Here is a 13,874-nt window from a genome sequence, read left to right on the forward strand (position 1 = left end):
TTACAATAGTAGAGCAGCAAAATACGTCACACCCTCTGCCGAGGTACAAGATCAACTGTGCATGCACACAACTAGCGCGGCGCGTGTTGTAACTTATCCTTACACAATAAAGAGATCGAGGTGTGCAAGATTTGTCTTTGACGTGAGTTATTTTCTATGTATTTGTGTCATCATTACAGATTGTATTTTGTATGTAGTGAGTGAGAAGTGCGACTGTGCACGCTTCCCCCGCAAAAAATGGCAGAACGATTCGTGCGGTAAGACCAGTGGGGAGACACTCTTGACTTCGGGTAAACTCGGCTCATTTCGGCTCAGCATTGCTCCGAGCAATTATTAGGGTTGGCACCACATGACGTCCTTTTTCGTGCACGACCACAGATAAGATAATCACTTGAATTTTGACAACCCTAAATAGCCGAAAGGGATAGTGCTATACATTAGAAAGGGATAGCATGATTCGACCCTGAATCGCTGTCAAACTTCGGTTTTGTAGGAAGTGTCCTTACCGTACTATGTATTATGCATTCTGTGGTAAGACATCGCTTGGGCTCCTCCCTTCCGACGTGTCGGAAGCCGGTGTTGCTCGAAGCATCTCATATATTGTTCGAATTGGGCCACACGTCGCGACATTGCCTAATCATGAATGACATGTTTAATGTATTCAAGAAGCTCGCTCGCGCTAACGAGAACTTTGCAAACCTCGTCGTCCTGAATTTCTTATGGGGTTCAGGACCCGCGTTGACTGTTCTGGATTTGAAGTTCGCGGGTTCAAACCCCGGCTCGTAATAATGAGTTTTTCGGAACTTAAGTACGAAATATCATTTGATATTTACCAGTCGCTTTTCGTTGAAGGAGAACGTGAGGAAACCGGACTAATCCCAACAAGGCCTAGTTTCCCCTCTGGGTTGGAAGGTCCGATGGCAGTCGCTTTCGTAAAAACTAGTGCACTGAAAAAAAAACCTGGTACTGGTAACCACAATCTGGTTAGCTGTACTATATTGTCTTGTTGTATATGTGACGACAGGACACTTTGTAAACATAACCAGACCATTCTTGTTAAATTAAATTTGTTAATTCTATGAAGTGTATAGTAGTGGGTATAAGACTTTTAGTAAACCCAACTAGCCGGTCTGTTAATGGTTACTAAATAATACAGTAACATATACGTTCCTGTCCTGTTGTTATAACAAGGTATTCAGTATATGTAACTGAACGATTTGTGCGGTGTACTGATGGTTTTATATTGTTCACGTTACCAGAACGCACTGTGCTAATGGGGCTTCTAAACGAGCCATATGTTCACTGCAATATGTGGCCTCGCCTGGCGGTGGTGGTCTGCAATGGTGTCCTCTTACTCACATGTTAGAGAGGGACATTAATAGTTGCCGGCCACATATTGCAGTGAACATAATATGGCCCGTTTAGAAGTCCCTTCAGCACAGTGGGTTCTGGTTACGTGAACAATATATAACCAGTACACTGCTCTTCTAGTAAATACAGACAAGTTTTTAAGCACACTTATTTTTTTTATTTTATTGATCAAATAAGTAACACAGCATTACAGTAAAACCAAGGCACTGTGACACTACAAAAGAAAAAAACATTTTGTCTCCACAAAGAAAACAATAGACACAAAAATGACATACAAATTAAACATTGGATTTGTGCGACGACGTAACAGCGTGGCTCCGTAGCGTCGTCTGACTCGGCGTAGGATTCGGCAGGTTGCCCCGGAACCGCCGAAACACCACACCCTTCGGCCAGAAGTCCGCGCTTGCGATGGTGTCCTGCAGAGGCCGCGGCACGCGCACTACAAATGAACTGAAGTGCACATAGTGACGCGACTGTAGCTGGTGCACCCTCAGCGTGTAGCCAGTCTTCCGGCGGACGTACTCCACCACCTCGTCGGCCCCGGCGGAGTAATGCAGGCGAGACACGTAGAGCGCCTTACTCGGTGTCGCAACTCGTAGGCCAGAATTAACCGGCTCCGCAGTGCCACACAGAGTTTTACGAGGCGTGGCACCAGTGTGAATCCCTCCTTATCCACATCGGTGCGGGAGGACTTTTCCTTAATCGGAGCCCGCACATTTCACTGTGTCAGCAACACGCAAACAACACGCACTTGTACTAGTTTACAATAAAATTATGGACAGGATCTACGTAAATAAAACATCGACCGGCCGGAACGTAAGACGCTGGCGTAATGGCTGCTGTTCTGTGACTTGCGCAATTCCTTTCTCCGCCCCCGCCACCCGCGCATACACCGTGGTGTTGGCACAACTGTTTGATTCGTTCAGACTACAATGCATTATAGTAACCACAACATAATAACTTGTAACGTGTACACTCGTATCTTTATTTTTACATATCTATAGTTAGTGTTACGATGCATATATTAAACGAGACAAACGTTTAATATTTACAACACTTGCATCTTTACATACCTATACAACGAAATTGTAAGCAGTACTAAATTGCATTTAACTAGAATTAAACAGTGATGTTTAAAAAACAAGTTTTACACGATACAACATTTTTTGTTATTACTACCGGATTTTAGTAGGTATAACTATATTTTTAATTACTATACGTTCTGGTAGTATTGTAGAAAATTATTTTTTTCGGTGTGCCAATTCTCGAGATTAGTTGCCAAGCGGGCCCCAGGCTTCCATGAGCCGTGGCAAAATGCCGGGTTAACGCGAGGAAGATGATGATGATGAGCGTTGCAGCTCTACGAAATAGGTGTACTAACTTTCATTTTCCTTGTCAATCGCATTGTTGTCGCGATTTGAAAGTTCATTAAGTCACTAATTTTGTTTAAGGAATCGGCAATGCCATGACCTATGCTGCAGTTGATGCTAGCGAATCTGGCGATGCCACTTCCCCCTGCATTGCAGCTACGCTACAGTAAGGTGACCTTCGGATAACTGTAGTTGCATTAAGGTGACAGTCCATTTCCAACGACAGCAGCAACCATTCAAATTACTATGGAAATTGAGAATAACACCGACGCGTTAGTACTATTAGTGCAGCTGCGGTCAGAAATGGAATGTCGCCCTTACTGACGCCGCGTCGTTGTTGCCAATTTTCTTGATAAAATGAGTGACATTCGCCGCCGCGTTACATTAGAAGAAAGAAAGAAAGAAAGACATTTATTCCATAAAACACACATACACAGGACAATAAGATGAAAGAAATAAGATAATTAGAACAGCAAAACAAAGAAATTATGTACACATTAAAAAAAAAAAAAAAACAGAGAAAAGAATACACACTTGGGTCCAGCAATGTGTGCCGTAGGGAAAAGGCCCTGTCTCAGCATATTGTTGCAATTTGCAAACGAGGCAAATTCCAACGCTGTTATTCTGCCAAGGCCTTAGGGAGTGACATTAAATATTAGTAAAATATAAATATATATATATAAAAAAAAACATAATAATAAAGTACGGTAAGTGAAAAATAAATTAATAGTTATTTTGAGTTTAAAAGCAGCAAAAAAGAAAAATATGGCGTAAAGAAAAAAACGAAAGCGTCATAAAAAAAAAAAGAATTAAAATTTTTATGATTTATTTACCGATATTTTGATAAGAAATAAAAAAAATAAAAATAAAAATACAAATAACTAATGTGCAGCGGGTCCAGATTCAATTTGAGTGTTAATAAGTATTTCACGCAGTTTCCGTTTGAAACCGAATTTGGAACCACAGTTTCTAATAGGAGGTGGCAAGTCATTCCAGCACTTGGTAGCTTGGAACCGGAAGCTGCCACGGAATGCAGCACATTTATATTTCGGGGCAATGAGCGGCTTCAGATTGGCTGTATTACGTTCGGTCCGCCTTTGTTGTCGCCAACGTAATTTCTCCGAAAGATAGGTGGGCTTGCCGCATTTAATTAAACCAAACAGAAGAGAAGCTAAGTGAAGGTGTCGCCTATGTTCCATATTAAGCAGCCTTGCACTCGATAGGTAAGGTGAAACCGATGTTCGAGGAGGTATGTTGAAACAATAACGGGCACAGGCATTTTGAACCCTTTGGATCAGCTTTTGAGTTTTCTTGTACAAACACGGGCCGATAACTGTGTCACAGTAATTAAATTTGGACAGTACCAGAGCTTCACAAAGTTTTATTCTCAGGTCTACAGAAATAAATTGACATTACATGCCGCGGTTTTGACGTTCATTCCATCACTCATTTAGGTGACATTACAGCGGTGGCAACATCCGGACGACACCTTTACGAAAGCTGCAACAGCAACGCTGCAGCAGCAACTCTACTGTGTATTCGGCATCCGGTCCTTGAAAGGAGCGTTTATAGAGTTGTTAACAGACTGCATAAAGATAAGATAAAACGGAACGGTGGTAGTTTGTTTGAATAGCGGATTGAGCTCTGACGCTCTGCGCCAGCCTCATAAACAATGAGCGCCTTGTCTCGTCCCATTATCCTCTTGTGTGCGCTGCGTCTAATATACTCCGAGAAACACGCTTTGCAAAAGGATGGATTCTATTCCTTTAACGTGTAGTATTGATTGATAATACGCAACTGTAATGGTTTAGGGTAATTCCGGGTTACATGACCATAAGGGTGAGATGGACCATCGAAATAATTCATGGTTCTGATGGCTAGATGTCGCTCTTTGTTATTACACTTCACGTCATACTTGGGAGCCAAGATGAGACCAACATTTTTGGACAAAAAAACTGTTAAATTACGTAAAATCCTTGTTGATTGTTTTGACTAGTGAAAATATTTTTTAGAGGGTTAATATTTTACATGATGGTGATGCTAGACTCTTATTCTACTTAATAGGTAGTGTTATTTGCTTTTGGTGCAAAGTAGTAGTGCTATTTCCATGGTTACTTCAATTTAACACATTTATTGCCAGCGCTCGCAAGGCGGGTTCTCTGTTTGTAAACGCTTTTCGCTATACGGATCCCGATTTCGTTAAGGATTTGAACCTTTCATCAACTCTGTAATATTAAAAGCTTTAAAAGTACAAGTGTCATCAAAATAAGGGAAAGCACCTGTAATTAGAAATATGAATAATCCTGGTTAAATAATTTAGCAAAAGCCCTTTTATCGGTAGGTTCGACACTGCAGCATAATTAATTAAATTAAATCCCGTTGATAACCTTTCCGCATGACCTCGGGGTTAAACCAGGGTTCAAACACGATTATAAATAAATTACTGCTTTGTTTGCGTTTGGTTTACCTAATGCTTTGTTGATATCTGACAATTACTCAGTCCAATAAAGTTTTTGTAAAGATTCTAGTGCATTATTTAAACTTTAATATCAAAATTCATAGTATCGCTCGCGGAGGAATAAATATATTGTTTGCTTGATAAATATTAACTTACTGCCAATACCGTTTGTATCGACTGGACGACCGTTTATAACTACTTGGCCAGCAGTCCCTGTAGGCCGGCTCTATAGTAGTAATAAAAGTATACTACTACTACTTAACTTACTTGCCTGGCGCGATGACTCAAAATGAGGCTTGGCGTCCATCACAGGAACACGGCACTGCTCGGTCCAGAGCGGTATCACGTCAGCTTTCGCCGACGCCGAGCTCACGGAGATATGCCGAATTTAACCACCGATTTGAGTTCCGAGCATCTCTAGACAGAAAGTACACAGAGTAGCTGATACTTCGTATAATAACCGTGTAATAAACAAAAATCTAACATAGAACTTATCTATTCTACGAAAGACAAACGCTTGCGCGTTCTGTCTCAACGCCACCGCCATCTAGTGAGCGGTTTACATACTAATGTCAAATACATGCCATGAAACTGTGATAGACTAACGCTTGCGCGTTCTATCTCGACGCCAGCGACATCTAGCAATTAATTGGGTAAACTTTCCGTATTGGACGTGGTGTTATGTTACACTTTTAATTATATTTTTGTTAATGAATGTTATGTGTTGCATATCAGCTACAGGCTGCGACAGCTGCAGGCTAACTCCACAACTCGTCACGAAGTAAACTTCGACAAGCGCGTTGACTCCGGCTTAATTAGTTCTAAAGTGGGCTAAACAAACGGTCGTGTGACGTAGGTTAGTTAGGTACATGAGCGTTGTCAGGAACATTAGAGCTTTGGCAGGTGTCTGGAGTTGGCTTCTAGTGTTTTCGCCTAGATCGCATTAATTAGATACGCTGTCAGCTACTAACCTTAACAACCGTAATCTTCCTTATAACTACACATCGGTAACTCGTGGCATTTAGGTAGCACTTAAAAGATTAGTGACGAGCACACATCGGTAACTCGTGGCATTTAGGTAGCAGGCACAGACTAGTGATGTGACAATGTTCTTCCTTATACGAGTCGAGAAAAAGAAACCACTAAAAAAGGAAATTAATTAAACTAATCTTTTAAGTGCTACCTAAATGCCATGAGTTACCGATGTGTACTTATAACCTACAATGAGACAAGAGCAACTATTTTTAGAAAATATAAAGGATTTAGGACTTTTAAGCTAGTCTCTCTCAAATAAACCAATCAGGTACCTAAATATATAATTAATGTCATTAACGGGTGTCTAACGCGATTATATTTCATTATTTTATACAAACTAATATCGGGTAGTTTAGTGTTGTTTACCAATATCTCCATTGGCATTTTTGCTGGGACGTCAGTCTTCCGTGACCACAGCTAGTGCAACCTGGCTGAAACGGCGGAAAAAGGGTAAAATAATGAAATTTTATCGCGTTAGACCCGTTAATCACATTAATGATGTGCACGAACGCGAGAGTAAAGTGTTACACTTAAATGTATATTGCATAAATAACCATCAGCCACTTCATTTGTTGCACTTCACATCAAAGTAGTAAATCGCACCGAATTAAAATCTCTTCATAACCAACTGCACAACTCGTAAGTTGGTTCTCGCTCGACTTTTATTCTTGAGGGGCCGTACAGCAACCATTAAAGAACTATAAATTAAGTGCCGCTTTACAGAGTGCCGCGTGTAAGCCGCCACAGTAAGGAACCTCGCGTTTCATGTTTTTTTTTTTTAATTTATTTCAAAGCTTTTATAGAGAATGTACGCGTTCAATTTAAACCTTTTGGATAGTGGCCGCTTTATACCTAAACTATTTGTTGTTACATTTTGTGATCAATACGTATACCAGAATTGGGTGAATAGGATTTTACACTTTTGGACTAGATTAACATCATAACTTTGTGAAAATGAATAGGGCCGGCAGTAATGCGGCGGCAAACGTCACTAAGTAAGGAAATTGGCAGCTGCAATTGACATCCGAACGTCACCGTTGAATTACACAGCGTCAAAATAGAAAACAATATACTCGTACTTTTACTCAGCTCATTTACTAACAAAATAAACAAGCGGCGCAAATATGCTGCCCTCGGCGAGGGCTACATATTTGCGCCGTTCGGAGTCGAAACTCTGGGTCCGTGGGGGCCCAGTGCGAAATCTTTATATAAAGAAATCTCTGAGCGTCTTATAGATGCGTCCGGTGACCAGAGAACTGGCAGCTACTTCGGCCAGAGACTAAGTCTGGCCATCCAACGGGGTAACGCTGCCAGTCTTCTGGGCACCGTAACACATGACAGCGACCTGGGGAGCATTTTTTATTTATAAGTTTATCTATAAGTTTATTTATAAGTTTATTTATAAGTTTATTTATAAGTTTATTTATAAGTTTATTTTAAATTTTATATTGCATGTAGTTTAGTTTTATTGTTTACAAAATAATAACTTACCTAACTGCCTACAAATTTTGAGTGTAATAGCATGAAATGGGAAACGCACTTTCCTCCGCACATGATGATTAGCCATCTCATAAAACTTCGCAACGTCCTCGCGACAAGCTCCTTTCTTGTGCGTCCTTTCATTTATGACAATCCATTTTGTTGAGGACCTCACGACGTTTTCTTTGAAGAAACGCGTCCTCTCAGCTATTAAGATCCCAAATTAAGTAGCCCTTTGCACAATAAACGCGGTCAACCACTGCCAAAGGCCGCATTTCACTTTTTCTTTTTAATAGGCATTCTAGTCTCAAAAGCATTTGCTACATAAGAAAAAAGTATGCAGGGCTCCGTATTTTTATTATTTGCTTTTATAAATGCGTTTACTTTTTAAGGTTCCGACATAACGTAATACCGGGTGTGGCATGTCATACGAGCAAAAATTTAAACTGTAGTCTGTACTCCTCAAGCTCACCAACATTTGTTCAGCGACTTGTATTTATATTTTTACCACACTTTAAAGTATATTCTACGACGCAATGTATTGCGGATATTGTTTTGTTTAAAGCGTGACAAGCAACGTCAATTACACTGATGACAGCGTTGAAGACAATATTTAATGTGTATGACAAATACGAAGTTTAATGCCTTCATTATTTTTTAAAGTCGCTGAACAAATGTTGGTCAGTTTCAGACTAAGTATATATAGCCTACAGTTAAATTGTTTGCTCGTGTTACAGGATACACCCGGTATATGTCGGTGCATTGCCGATTTTATTTCCACCCATTGGAGGTATTTACAAGGTGGTAGTCTGGTAGAGCTAAAGAATACAACCTGCTAAACGGAACCGGGAGTACGCGCGTCGACAGCTGCGGCGGTAGCACGGTCGCATTTTTATCGCTTGTCACCATGCCTGTCACGTTCTAACAAGTATGTAAGTGCGAAAGTGACGGACATAGTGACAGGCGATAAAAATGGAACCAAGCTGCAGTATGTGCAGGGTATGCACGGAGCGCGGTAGGCGGCTGCAATGCAATTTAACGAACTGGAAAACTGCGTACAAAATTTTGACCAAATACGAAATTGGCTAGGAAGATATTTCTCTTGTACATTTTGTGATGTTCGTTCGTTTTTTTAATACTGCGTGTGTAATATGTGAGCATTTGCATTTTATTTGCATGTGATCTCAAGTAGCACAACTTATTTTTAAGATGGAATTTCCGGCCTTTCCAACCCAACAGGAAGTAACTTTACACGCAACAATATTTATGTTCATTAATATAATATTGTAGGGACATTCTTACACAAATTGACTAAGTCCCACGGTAAGCTCAAGAAGGCTTGTGTTGTGGGTACTCAGACAACGATATATATATACATAATATACAAATACTTAAATACATAGAAAACATCCATGACTCAGGAACAAAGATCTGTGCTCATCACACAAATAACTGCCCTTACCGGGGTTCGAACCCTTGACCATCGGCTTCACAGGCAGGATCACTACCCACTAGGCCAGCCCGGTCATTCTCTTTGTAAATTCCTGTTCAGTAGCTTGTTCATCCAAAAGAACTTCTAGCGAACGAGAGAGAGTTCTCCAATGGCGAACTGTTTAAAAAAACTAATTACTTCGCAGTTTTCTGAATCTTATTGAAGGCAAAGAGTCACTTTCGACAAAGTTAGCGTTTCGGAATCGAGTTAAGATCCATTAACTGTTCGCGGTGTAATTTTCTCGACAGATGAGGTTTTAATTACACTCCACTTTATAAAGAAACTTTGAAACTTATATATTTTTAAAATGGTAAAAATATGATACTTGGTTTTTAACGAAAACTTAACGGGCTTCGTGCTTGAAATGTAGTTCTTTCATATATTTAGGTACTTCTACTTATTTATCAAGATTCTAAACAGCTGTACTTACGCTGTGTACGAAGGTAATGAAAGTATGAAATGAAGGACATTTTAGTTTATCTAGTACCTAAATCTTTAAATAGTTTATAAAGGCGCACGCACACATACATTGAACAAATAAATGTACACACTCACACACGCATAATTATAACGCATAGCTTTGCCCCAGTAGCCATCAGTTGTACTAGCAATGCACCCACACCAACAAATATTACATACGAGTAACATTCACATTTGAATTAATAAATTCAATAGGTACCTACATAAAAAAAATACAACTTACAAATAATTAACATATAGATCTTCATTTTATAGTTCGTTGTTTTTAGCATTAGAAAATCATATACGATTACATATTTACTTTCTCTTGCTTTCATAAGTAATAGTTACTTATTTTTAAAAAGCGTTTGTCAATTAATAGATACGTCAAGATCGCGTAGTCTTTTTCTAATGCTAAAAAACGAACTATTTTGCAATTACGGATAATTTTCCGAAGCCGCTTTGTTGCCCCGAATGTTACGACATTTACAATAATAAATTCACTGAATATTAATTAAATTGGTATAACACGAAATTACATAAAAGCCTTGGTTATCACTAACCGCTGAATGTTACAAGCAATATAATTTTAGTTAATGAGACTAGCATTAAAGACTAGCATTGAATTATTTAGGTACTTTACAGATGGTATTCGGGTTTTGTAAAATCGGACCGATCTAACAAAACTTTCCTTTCAGGTTCAGAGTTTAATTAATTTTCAAATCAGACAGTTTTCATTTTATATGCCAGGATTATTAGAGAATATAAAACACCTGTCAAAAATATGAGTTTGCTATTTTAAAATATGCAAATGTCTACTTGCGCAGTTTGTCTAGACTTTAATATAAACCTATCTTATCTGAAGCCCGTGCTCAGGATTAAACTAAAGAGGGTTGCAAAACTTAACGTACACGTGCCTTGACTTACATACCTACTCAACAATCTTTAGAAAAACCGGCTAAGTGCGAGTCGGACTCGCGCACTAAGGTTTCCGTACCATTACGCAAAAAACGCTAAAAAATCACGTGTGTTGTATGGGAGTACTTACTTAAATATTTATTTTATTATGTTTTTAGAATTTGTTGATATAGCGGCAACAGAAATACATCATCTGTGAAAATTTCAACTGTCTAGCTATCACGATTCATGAGTTACAGCCTGGTGACAGACAGACGGACAGACGGACAGCAGAGTCTTAGTAATAATAGGGTCCCGTTTTAACCGTTTGGGTACGGAACCCTAAAAAGTAAGCAAACCCCTACTTTAAATAGGCAAAAAAAGGCAATTGCACAAAGACTGTTGGTCACTGACCGTGTTATCTATTTCAAACGGACGACATTCGGAAGGTTGCGGGACATTGCGGTTCACTTCTTGATGAGAGAGATCATATGATATGAACTCAGGACCTACATAACTGGCGTTGCGTACTTGAAGACTTTGTAGATTTTTTTAAATAAGTAATACTACTTTAACATGATTAGTACCTACTCAAACTTTTAAAACGCCTTCATCAGATATTTATAGTTTTATTGCCTCTTAACTAAAGACTTCTATAATTTAAATTCTATGTGACATTCGGATGTCAACAGCTGCATTACTGTGGCGACATAATTAATGTGGCGTTGATGCCGCCGCTGTCGTCGAGCAACGCCTGCGTCCGACATGTCGGAAGGGAGGAGCCCAAGCGACATCTTACAGTACAAATCATTCTGCCATTTTTTGCGGGAGGAATCGTGGACACAGTCGCACATTTCACTCACTACATACAAAATCCAATCTGTAATGACGACACAAATACATAGAATATGACACTCGTCAAAGACTAATCTTGCAAACCTCGATCTCTTTTTGTGTACGGATGAGCGCTACACTACACGCATCGCCATAGGTACAGTGGTACAGTGTACCTATATGTTGTTGTAGTTGTCTATGCTTCGGCAGAGGGGAAATAGTACGAATGCCGTCTCCCTTCCCGATGTTGCTGTTGCTCGAAGCGCCGCTGTATCTGTTAATTTCATCGATTAAAGTATGTGACGGATTGCAGTAATGCAGTGGCGAACGTTATCAAGGAAAACGAAAGATACCAACAGCGCCCGCGATAATGCAGCAGCAGTAATGTCGCAACAGCAAAGTTGCTGTTGCTGCGTTACTGCGAGGACCTTTGTAAACTGCGTTGCTGTTGTTAACGCATCGCTGTCGTGATAGTTCATTCGATCACTTATTTTATCAAGGAGAATGACAGTGACATCGCCCACGTAAAACTGAACCAGGGACGCTGCAGAAACACCGCTACTGTCGACATCTGAATGCTACCTTAATATGGAGCACCCAAGGCTCCCGAGTACTTTGAGTTCAAGAGATTTCTAAGGATCATCGGGAATAGTTACGAGTAAAGTGAAATTAATGTATATCTAAATAAGTAGTTTACTTCAGAGTTTAGGAAATGGTTAAGTATCTACTAAATTAATTGAGATGTGAAGGACTTAGGAAATTATTGAATATCTATTTCGAGGACAACTTCAGTGCTGGGGAAACATCTAGCACATAATGCTAAAACCCATTTACAAAGTGCACAATAGAAAAAAAAAGATTCAGATAGTATTTTGGGTAACAGGTACATAATGGGGGTTTTTCTAGACAGCAGCAAACACCGGAAATTATTAGTAAAATCAAAGTAGTTAAGTACCTACCTACAAGAGTAAAGTTAAGTAAATTTTATTTGAAAAAATCTTTTACCATTTACCAAGTACCTAGCCAACATTGACTTTTGCGGATCATATATATGAAATGGTAATAATATCGGTAGATAATTGTTTAGTATTGAATATTTTCATGAGTCCTGAATCAGTAGGTATTTAAAATTTTGCCGCTTTTATCGCTGACTGTACTTTGTTTTCCACAGGCAACTAATACTCATCGAGACAATTCTATAAAACCCCAAACACAATTACATTGCGTTGTTTTATCACAGAGTTCCTATGGCCACCTCCTGTCTCCATCATCAAATCAGCTCGATGGTATCATAATGTTGCATTGTCACCCGACTTACACATACACATTTTCAGCTACATTGAAAGTCGGGAAATGGGTCAAATTTAATTTGCCAGATTTGATCCGTACAAACATAATTACATAACATAGTTACTCGTAGGTACATTGCAAGTTAATACAAAGCTTGTAATAAAGACGTAGCGAAGTTTGCTCTTAATAGCACATTCAACTGTACACACATGAAAACTAAACGAGCTTCATAAGTCCTCGGGATTTCCCGACAGCGCAATAACACGTCTTTAAGTTTGAATTTGAATGCGAGCATCAAAACAATTCGTATGCATAATGGCGCAGAGATAACCCGGGCAGAATGCTGCAACACTGTCTTACTAATACCAAAGAGAATGGAGTGTATAGAGACGGATTGTCAGTAAATTATGTAGCCACTGTAAATTTACTGCCATCTTTCGACAGAACATAATATAACTGTTAGAACGCCATTTGACTTTGATCCTTATTTTTTCACTGATATGTGTTAACTTATTAAATATGAATATTAACGCGACATCTACTCGACTATAGGCCAAAGGTGTGGTGCAATCTTTTCGAGCGATGACGCCATAACCTTCAGCCTTCTCTCGAGTAGATGGCGTTAATATTAATACCTATTTAACAAGTTAACACATATCAGTGAAAGAAAGTCAAATGTCGTTCTGACAGTTTTAATCGTCTGTCGAAAGATGGCAGTAAATTTACTGTAGCTACATAATTTACCATGACAGTAACTCTCTATTTCAAATTATTTTTGCTAATACGTAATTATACAGAACTGTGCTACAAGTAGGTAGGTATTCTACACCGTAACTTAGTTAACTTTATGTTTGTGCTGGTGGTTTGTAAGATTATGGCTGCGACTTGGACTCATGATGATGATTGATAAAAACTACCCTATACTTATCGTTTCCCGGGTCTCAAACTGTATCTATAAATACGTACCGGATTTCATTAAATCGGTACCTAGCGTTTAAGTGTGCAGAAGAAACAGACAGGCAGGCAGGTTTTTGCAGTTGTGCGTAACTACTTACGGAGAGTTGGAAGGAATAAAATGATAGAAACACCGTTTAACACTCCCCGTTTCTGTTGAAAAAGCTATTTAACATCAGCTAAGCGGTTTCAAAAGCTTCATTAGAAGAGGATGAGCTGATAAGGCCTGATAACG

Source organism: Cydia splendana, chromosome 6 (assembly GCF_910591565.1).
Source record: "Cydia splendana chromosome 6, ilCydSple1.2, whole genome shotgun sequence".
Classification (NCBI taxonomy): Eukaryota; Metazoa; Arthropoda; class Insecta; order Lepidoptera; family Tortricidae; genus Cydia; species Cydia splendana.